This window comes from Callithrix jacchus, chromosome 15 (assembly GCF_049354715.1).
Source record: "Callithrix jacchus isolate 240 chromosome 15, calJac240_pri, whole genome shotgun sequence".
NCBI lineage: Eukaryota > Metazoa > Chordata > Mammalia > Primates > Cebidae > Callithrix > Callithrix jacchus.
The window spans coordinates 60,262,806-60,273,560 of NC_133516.1; positions in this window are offsets into that span (position 1 = coordinate 60,262,806).

Here is a 10,755-nt window from a genome sequence, read left to right on the forward strand (position 1 = left end):
ATGAAGTTCATGGTGGTTTTTTCCAGTTCTGTGAAGAAAGTCAATGGTAGCTTGATGGGGATAGCGTTGATTCTGTAAATTACTTTGGGCAGTATAGCCATTTTCACGATGTTAATTTCTTCCTAACCATGAACATGGAATGTTTCTCCATCTGTTTGTGTCCTCTCTGATTTCGTTGAGCAGTGGTTTGTAGTTCTCCTTGAAGAGGTCCCTTACGTTCCTTGTGAGTTGTATTCCAAGGTATTTTATTCTTTTTGTAGCAATTGTGAATGGCAGTTCGTTCTTGATTTGGCTTTCTTTAAGTCTGTTATTGGTGTAGACGAATGCTTGTGATTTTTGCACATTGATTTTATATCCTGAGACTTTGCTGAAGTTGCTTATCAGTTTCAGGAGTTTTTGGGCTGAGGTGATGGGGTCTTCTAGGTATACTATCATGTCGTCTGCAAATAGAGACAATTTGGCTTCCTCCTTTCCTATTTGAATACCCTTTATTTCTTTTTCTTGCCTGATTGCTGTGGCTAGAACTTCCAGAACTATATTGAATAGGAGTGGTGAAAGAGGGCATCCTTGTCTAGTGCCAGATTTCAAAGGGAATGCTTCCAGTTTTTGCCCTTTCAGTATGATATTGGCTGTTGGTTTGTCATAAATAGCTTTTATTACTTTGAGATACGTTCCATCGATACCGAGTTTATTGAGGGTTTTTAGCATAAAGGGCTGTTGAATTTTGTCAAATGCCTTCTCTGCGTCAATTGAGATAATCATGTGGTTTTTGTTTTTGGTTCTGTTTATGTGGTGAATTACGTTTATAGACTTGCGTATGTTGAACCAGCCTTGCATCCCCGGGATGAATCCTACTTGATCATGATGAATAAGTTTTTTGATTTGCTGTTGCAGTCGGCTTGCCAATATTTTATTGAAGATTTTTGCATCTATGTTCATCATGGATATTGGCCTGAAGTTTTCTTTTCTTGTTGGGTCTCTGCCGGGTTTTGGTATCAGAATGATGTTGGTCTCGTAAAATGATTTGGGAAGTATGCCCTCTTTTTGGATTGTTTGAAATAGTTTTAGAAGGAATGGTACCAGCTCCTCTTTGTGTGTCTGGTAGAATTCGGCTGTGAACCCGTCTGGACCTGGGCTTTTTTTGTGTGGTAGGCTCTTAATTGCTGCCTCGACTTCTGACCTTGTTATTGGTCTATTCATAGTTTCAGCTTCCTCCTGGTTTAGGCTTGGGAGGATGCAGGAGTCCAGGAATTTGTCCATTTCTTCCATGTTTACTAGTTTATGTGCATAGAGTTGTTTGTAATATTCTCTGATGATGGTTTGAATTTCTGTGGAATCTGTGGTGATTTCCCCTTTATCATTTTTTATTGCATCTATTTGGTTGTTCTCTCTTTTCTTTTTAATCAATCTGGCTAGTGGTCTGTCTATTTTGTTGATCTTTTCAAAAAACCAGCTCTTGGATTTATTGAATTTTTGAAGGGTTTTTCGTGTCTCAATCTCCTTCAGTTCAGCTCTGATCTTAGTTATTTCTTGTCTTCTGCTGGGTTTTGAGTTTTTTTGATCTTGCTCCTCTAGCTCTTTCAATTTTGACGATAGGGTGTCAATTTTGGATCTCTCCATTCTCCTCATATGGGCACTTATTGCTATATACTTTCCTCTAGAGACTGCTTTAAATGTGTCCCAGAGGTTCTGGCATGTTGTGTCTTCGTTCTCATTGGTTTGGAAGAACTTCTTTATTTCTGACTTCATTTCATTGTTTACCCAGTCAACATTCAAGAGCCAGTTGTTCAGTTTCCATGAAGCTGTGCGGTTCTGGGTTGGTTTCTGTATTCTGAGTTCTAACTTGATTGCACTATGGTTTGAGAGGCTGTTTGTTATGATTTCAGTTGTTTTGCATTTGTTGAGCAGTGCTTTACTTCCAATTATGTGGTCAATTTTAGAGTAGGTGTGATGTGGTGCTGAGAAGAATGTATATTCTGTGGATTTGGGGTGGAGAGTTCTGTAAATGTCTATCAGGTTTGCTTGCTCCAGGTCTGAGTTCAAGCCCTGGATATCCTTGTTGATTTTCTGTCTGGTTGATCTGTCTAATACTGACAGTGGAGTGTTAAAGTCTCCCACTATTATTGTGTGGGAGTCTAAGTCTCTTTGTAAGTCATTAAGAACTTGCCTTATGTATCTGGGTGCTCCTGCATTGGGTCCATATATGTTTAGGATCGTTAGCTCTTCTTGTTGTATCAATCCTTTTACCATTATGTAATGGCCTTCTTTGTCTCTTTTGATCTTTGTTGCTTTAAAGTCTATTTTATCAGAGATGAGAATTGCAACTCCTGCTTTTTTTTGCTCTCCATTTGCTTGGTAAGTCTTCCTCCATCCCTTTATTTTGAGCCTTTGTGTATCCTTGCATGTGAGATGGGTTTCCAGGATACAGCACACTGATGGGTTTTGGATTTTTATCCAATTTGCCAGTCTGTGTCTTTTGATTGGTGCATTTAGTCCATTTACCTTTAGGGTTAATATTGTTATGTGTGAATTTGATACTGCCATTTTGATGCTAAGTGGCTGTTTTGCCTGTTAGTTTTTGTAGATTCTTCATTATGTTGATGCTCTTTAGCATTTAGTGTGATTTTGGAATGGCTGGTACTGGTTGTTCCTTTCTATGTGTAGTGCCTCTTTTTGGAGCTCTTGTAAAGCAGGCCTGGTGGTGACAAAATCTCTGAGTACTTTCTTGTTCGCAAAGGATTTTATTTTTCCTTCACTTCTGAAGCTCAGTTTGGCTGGATATGAAATTCTGGGTTGAAAGTTCTTTTCTTTAAGAATGTTGAATATTGGCCCCAACTCTCTTCTGGCTTGTAGTGTTTCTGCCGAGAGATCTGCTGTGAGTCTGATGGGCTTCCCTTTGTGGGTAACTCGACCTTTCTCTCTGGCTGCCCTTAGTATTTTCTCCTTTATTTCAACCTTGTTGAATCTGATGATTATGTGCCTTGGGGTTGCTCTTCTTGCAGAATATCTTTGTGGTGTTCTCTGTATTTCCTGCATTTGAGTGTTGGCCTGTCTTGCTAGGTGGGGAAAGTTTTCTGGATGATGTCCTGAAGAGTATTTTCCAGCTTGAATTCATTCTCTTCGTCCCCTTCTGGTACACCTATCAAACGTAGGTTAGGTCTTTTCACATAGTCCCACATTTCTTGGAGACTTTGTTCATTCCTTTTTGCGCTTTTTTCTCTAATCTTGGTTTCTCGTTTAATTTCATTGAGTTGGTCTTCGACTTCAGAGATTCTTTCTTCTGCTTGGTCAATTCGGCTATTGAAACTTGTGCATGCTTCGCAAAGTTCTCGTATTGTGTTTTTCAGCTCCTTTAATTCATTCATATTCCTCTCTAAGTTATCCATTCTTGTTATCATTTCCTCATATCTTTTTTTAAGTTCCTTTGTTTCTTTGCATTGATTTAATACATGTTCTTTTAGCTCACAAAAGTTTCTCATTATCCACCTTCTGAAGTCTAATTGCGTCATTTCGTCACAGTCATTCTCCATCCAGCTTTGTTCCCTTGCTGGTGAGGAGTTTTGGTCCTTTCTAGGAGGCGAGGTGTTCTGATTTCGGGTGTTTTCCTCCTTTTTTCGCTGGTTTCTTTCCATCTTTGTGGGTTTATCTGCTTGTTGTCTGCGTAGTTGCTGACTTTTCGATTGGGTCTCTGAGTGGACACCCAAATTGTTGATGATGAAGTATTTCTGTTACTTGGTTTTCCTTCTACCAGCCTAGCCCCTTCGCTGTACGACTGCTGAGGTCCACTTTAGGCCCTGCTTGTCTGGGGTGCACCTCTAGCAGCTGTGGCACAGCGAGGGATGCTACCCATTTCTTTTTCTGCTATCTTTGTCCCAGGATGATGCCTGCCAAATGTCAGTCTTTTGGATATAGAGGGGTCAGGGAGCTGCTTGAGGAGACAGTCTGTTCTTTTTAGGAGCTCAATTTCTGAGCTGTGAGCTTTGTTGTTCATTCAGGGCTGTTAGGCTGCTATGTTTGATTCTGCTGCAACAGAGCTCATTAAAAAAACTCTTTTTTTCTCAAATGCTCTGTGTTGGGGGGTTTGGGCTTTATTTTTCGATGTCCTTTGAGGTGTCCTGCCCAGCTAGGAGGCAGACTAGCCACTGTTTGCCTGCCGAGTCTCTGCCCTGCTGTTGTGTGATTCGCCCTGTTCCTGCAGGCTCTGCTGTGGTCTCCGCCATGCCCTGCGGTGGAGTCTCTCTGTTGTAGCGGGTTGCCTCGGCAACAGCAGGCTGCGTCAGCAGTGGGCGTGTATCTCAGTAGGGACGGGTTGCCTCGGCAACGGGAGGCTGCGTCCGCAGTGGGCGTGTATCTCAGTTGGGGCGGGTTGCCTCGGTAGTGGTGGACGCCCCTCCCCGACAGAGCGTCTCGGACCGTCTGCTCGGGATAGTTTGAAATCGCGGTTTTGTTCGTCCCTCTGGGTACCCCGATCGCTCTGTCCCTGCAATCCCCTGGGCTGGCCTACTGTCCAAGTCTCATTCAGTCTCAAGTCCAGCCCTCTCAAGTCTCAGGTTGCCAGTTCAACAGGGCACCCGGACAAGCGCACCCTGTGGGGATTGCTGCGTAGGGCCGGCCATCGCCGCCCCGGCTGCCGGCTTCGCCAGGCAGACTTACTGCCTGGCGTCCCGTGTCTTTTTGATACTTGGGAGTTTCCCCGTTCTGTGGGCAACAAAGATCAGTCTGGAAATGCTGCTCGGACTCACCTCTTTGTGGATTCAACGAGAGCTCCAATCCTGGGTTGTTCTCACAGTGCCATCTTGAGTCCAGAACTTCTTCTTTTAAGCAAATTACTCAGTGTCACTTACAATGAAAAGTGAGGGTGGGGAGGTGTGTGAAGAAATTGCAGAATATTAAAATCAGGTCATATTTATGGTTTTATTTGACTTGTCCAAATATTGCTTCAAATACCTCTCCCAAGAGGCCTAAAGTGCTATAATTTAAGTTTTTTTGCAGAGGCAGAGTCTCACTATGTTGCCTAGGTTGGTCTCAAACTCCTGGGCTCAAATGATCCTCCTGCCTCAGTCTCCTTAAATTCTAGAATTATATATGTGAGCCTCTGTGCCCAGCCTAATTCATGTTTTTGTGGAAACCATTATTTTACCTTCACTATCCTATTTTATTTATTTATTTTTTAGATGAAATCTTGGTGGGTCACTGACACTGGAGTGCAGTGGTACAATTATGGCTCACTGCAGCCTCAATCTCCTGGGCTCAAGTGATCCTCCCACCTTAACTTCCCAAGGAGCTGGGACAATAGACTTGTGCCGCCACACTTGGCTAATTTTTTAAAAAATCTACTTTTAGTAGAGACAAGTTCTGGCTATGTTGCCTAGGCTAGTCTCTAATTCCTTAGCTCAGGTGATCCTCCTGCCGTGGCCTCCAAAGTGCTGGAATTGCAGGTGTGAGCTACTGTACCCAGCCTAATTCGTATTTTTATGGAAAGCATTATTCTTCCTTCTCTGTTGTATTATAAAATGCAAGTGCTTTGGTACAGTGATATATTACTGTTACCAAAGTAAATACATCAGAAAGGCTGATGTGGAGGAGACAGTCCTGAAGTGAGTGCTGGTGGGCAGAGGCATACTCTATCAGAAAGGTCTCACCCTGCTATTCGATGGGTCTACCTCTACTCAGTTGCAGGTTTGCATTTGAAATTGAACTACCTCTGGCTCATGCCTGTAATCCCAGCACTTTAGGAGGCTGAGGCAGGTGGATCACCTGAGGTCAGAAGTTCCAGACCAGCCTGACCAACATGGTGAAATCTAATAGCTACTAAAAATATAAATATTACAGGGGCCTGGTGGTGGGTGCCTGTAATCCCAGCTACTTTGGAGGTTGACACAGGAGAAACGATTTAACTCAGGAGGCAGAGGTTGCAGTGAGCTGAAATTGCATCACTGCACTCCAGCCTGGGTGACAGAATGAGACTCCATCTTAAAAAAAAAAAAAAAAAAGAAGAAGAAGTAAAATAAAAAAAGAAAAGGAAAAAATGAATTTGAACTACTTGGCTAAAACCCAGAAAGTAAGGGTGGGAAACAGAGAAAGTATTCAGCATTGAGGCAGATGCAGTTAATGCTAAGTTGAGCCATCAATTCTTTTTGACATTTTTCTTGATAGTCCTATTATCTTTTCATCCACTAGTTGGTAAAGCACAGGCTTGGTGGTAAGGCAGCCCTGTGGACCCATTTTAGACTTCTGACCTCCAGGACTGTAAGATGATACACTAATGTGGTTTTAAGCCACGAAGATGGTCCTAATTTGTCACAGCAGCCATAGGAAATGAATGCAGGTGTCATCGGTGATTTCCTCTTTTCCTCGTGTCTCACTCCATCCTCACACCTTCCAGTTTGACTCTGGTATCCACTCACTTCTATTACCCGCTGTGACAACATCCTGACTCACTCTCCTGGGCACAACTGTCCCAGCCTCTAGCCTGGGCTCTCCAACCCATTTTCATGCTGCAACCTGCCTGATTGCAGGAAAGCACAAATATGTTTATGAGAACCCCTGCTTTGAAAAACCTTTAATGTCTTGCTATTATCATTAAAATTAAATCCAAATGTCATTCTGAGAAGCACCCAGCCCTGCATGCTCTAGTCCCTGCCTGCTTCTCCAGCCTTATCAGTGTTCAATGGTGGTTTTGAGGCAGAATTGTCTGGGTTCAAACTCTGCTTGTGCCACTTACTTTCTCTAGGATCTTATACAAATAAACCTCTCTACGCTTCAGTTTTCTTTTCTATAAAATACCTAATTGGGGGAAGATTAAATAAGTTAATCCAAATAAAATACCTGGCACTGTTCTAAACAAAATATAATTGGTAGGTAGCCTTATTCTTACTGTATTACTCATTGCCACCGGCACATTGTGAGCACTGAAACATTTGGTGAATGAATGAATGCATAAGTGAATGGAGGTAATGTTACATTCACAACTTCTCTGTGTGTACTATTGCTTCTCTTTCCAATGTGCAGAATGAATCAGTGTCACAGAAACACAGTCAAAACTTAGATAAACCAAGAGACAACTGAACACTGGGGAGAAATATTTTGGCTACTAGATGTACAAAGAACAGGATCTAAGATCTGGTTTACTATGAAGAAAGATGGAAGCTCTTTGAGAAAATTGCTAAACTCTGGAGGGCATCAATAGTAAGCACTGAAGGACACTCAAATCAGCGTTAAGACCTAACATTGATGTTTCTAAGAAACATTGATATATATTTCTAAGCTGTTCTTATCTCACTTTCCTGAAAAAAAAATTTTTTTTTTTGAGACAGAGTCTCACTCTGTCGCCCAGGCTAGAGTGCCGTGGTGAGATCTCGCCTCACTGCAAACCTCCGCCTCCCACGTTCGAGTGATTCTCTTGTTTCAGCCTCCTGAGTAGCTAGGATTCAAGGCTACTCAGATAGTTTTTGTATTATTGTTCTTTTTGTGTGTGTAGAAATAGAATTTCACCATGTTGACCAGGCTCGTCTTGAACTCCTGGCCCCAAGTGATCTGCCTGTCTCAGCCTCCCAAACTGCTGGGATCACAGGCGTGAACCACCACTCCTGGCCACCTGAACTTAACGAGTAGCCTTCTAACTGAAGAATAATATTCATGACTGTGGTGTTTCCATAGAATCGTGTAAACTTGCCAGATGCTAACAGTACTCCTTGTCCATGGTATTTACTTTTGGGTATGCCGTACACAGAGAAAATTTCCAGTAGGATTTCTGTGCAGTCAATGTCAGTTCCTTTGCCGATAAAGTTTTATTTCCATAAAGGTGGGTCCATATTAAGAGATAATAGAAAATATGTGGTGTGGAGGAGAGGAATTTGAGATTGCTTTGGTTGTTTCCACAGTATCCTAAGGGTTGAATTCGGCATTCTGTCCAGAGTCCTTTCCCCCTTTAGTTTAATGGCCTCAAAGTTCTCCGTCCTGCTTTCATAAGTACATGTTTCAATACTTGAATTAACTTAAGTTTCATGTTCCAGTTTTTTTTTTTTTTTGCTAATATATAAAAGTGTGATTGCTTTTGGGGGGGAGGTTTATTGAGCTATAATTTACAAGCAGGAACGTTTATCTTTTTAATGCACTGGTATGGTTTGGGTCTGTGTTTTCATTCAAATCTCTCATCAAATGGTAATCTCCAATATTGGAGGTGGGGCCTGGTGGGAAGTGACTGGATCATTGGGGTAGATTTCCCCATTAGTGTTGTTCTCCTGAGAGTGAGTAAGTTGTAGTGAGATCTGGTAGTTTAAAAGTGTTTAGTACCTCCCCATCACCACTTTTCCCTGCTCTGGCTGTGTAAGAGGAGCTTACTTCCCCTTCGCCTTCCACCATGACTGTAAGTTTCCTGAGGCATCTCCAGCCATGCTTCTTATACAGCCTCTTTTCTTTATAAATTGCACAGTCTCAAGTGTTGCTTTATAGCAGTGTGAATGGGCTAAAACAATACTGTTCTATGCATTATGGCAAACACACAGTTACTTAATCACCACCATAATCAAAACATAGAACAATTCTATCACCTTTTTCTCCTGTCAGAATTTTCTCAAGCACTTTTATAGTAAATACCTCGTCCCATCTTGAGCCCCTGGCAAGAAGTGATTTGTATTTTGTCTCTACAGTTTTGCCTTTTCTGGATGTCATATGAATTTAGTCTATTACATGCAGTCTCTTGAATGTGGCTTTCTTCACTTGAGAGTCAGATGTGCTGCTGTGTGTATCAGCAGTTTGTTCTTTCATCTTGTTCAGTAGTATTTTATTGTATGGATATACTCCAGGTTGCTTATCCATTCACCTGCTGAAAGAAATCTGGGTTTAGTTTGGAATAATTATAAATAAAGTGAGCACACCATTCACATACACTTTTTAGTGTGAACATAAGTTTTTATTTCTCTCAGGTAAGTATCCAGGGGTAGTATTGCTGGGCAATAAGGTAAATATATATCTAGTTTTATCAAACACCAGTAAACTGTTTACCAAACTGGCTGTACCAGTTTGTTTTGCCACCCACAGTGTATGAGAGTTTCAGTTGCTCTTCCTCCTCATCAGCACTTGATATTTCCAGGTGTTTCAATTTTAGACATTCTAATGGGTATGTAAAGGTATCTCAGTATTGGATAGCTGCAGTAGTTCATGCCTGTAATCCCAGCACTTTGGGGGGCCGAGGTGGGTGGATCACCAGGTCAAGACTTGGAGGCCAGCCTGGCCAACACAGTGAAACCTCGTCTCTACTAAAAATACAAAAATTAGCCAAGTGTGGTGGCACGTGCCTGTAATCCTGGCTACTTGGGAGGCTGAGGCAGGAGAATGACTTGAACCTGGGAGGCAGAAGTTGCAGTGAGCAGAGACCACACTATGGCACTCCAGCCTGGGTGACAGAGTGAGACTCCCTCTCACAAAAAAAAGTTGTGTGGTTTGTATTTCACTAGGGATTTTACTATATATATATATATTTTTTTTTTTTTTTGAGACGAAGTTTTGCTCCTGTTACCCAGGCTGGAGTGCAATGGCGTGATCTCGGCTCACCGCAACCTCCGCCTCCTAGGTTCAGGCAATTCTCCTGCCTCAGCCTCCCGAGTAGCTGGGATTACAGGCATGCACCACCATGCCCAGCTAATTTTTTGTATTTTTAGTAGAGATGGGGTTTCACCATGTAGACCAGGATGGTCTCGATCTCTTGACCTCATTATCTACCCGCCTCGGCCTCCCAAAGTGCTGGGATTATAGGCTTGAGCCACCACGCCCACCTGTATTTTATTTTATTTTAGACAAGGTCTCACTGTGTTGTCTAGGCTGGAATGTAGTGGTGCAATCATAGTTCAATACAGCCTGGACTTCCTGGGATCAAAATGTTTTTCCCACCTCAGCCTCCTGAGTAACTGGGAATACAGGCACACAACACCAACACTGGCTACTAAAAAAAAAAACATTACAGAGAAGGGATCTCACCATATTTCCCAGGCCAATCTCAAACACCTGGGCTCAAGCAATCCTTCCACTTTAACCTCCCAAAGTGTTGGGATTACAGGCAAGAGCTACCATATCTGGCCTCTTAGTGATTGATGATGCTGTATATCTTTACATACGTTTGGTTGCTAACTATATAGCTTCTCTTATTGCACTTCTTCAAATATGAGATATACTTTTACATACTACATTTTTGCTGCTAGTATATAAAAATAGAATTGATTTATGTATATTAACCTGGTATCCTGAGACCTTCCTAAATTTGTTAGTTCTGGTAGTTTTGTCAATTATGTGTAAACCACCATCATACCATCTGAAAATAGGGACAATTTTACTTCCTTCTGAATTGTTACACTTTCCATATCTTTTTTCTTGCTTTAATAATGTTTATACACTATAGACAAATGTTAAAAATAAGTGGTAAGATGGGGCATCCTTGCCTTGTTCTTGATATGAGGGTATCAATATATTAACATAACGTCTGATATTGGCTATAGAATTTTCATGGATGCCCTTTACCATATTGAGGAAGTCTCTTCTAGATTTTTTTGGGCATTTTTTATGAGTAGGTATTGAATTTTAAGTGGTCTTTCTCCATTTATTGGGATGATGGCAGTTTTTCTTTTTCAGCCTGTTAATATGGTGAATTACATTGATTGGTTTTTAGATCATTAAATTCGCGGCATTCCTTGCATTTGGGATAAACCCAAATCGATCATGATGTATTATCTTTCTATATACTGATAGATTCAATTTGCT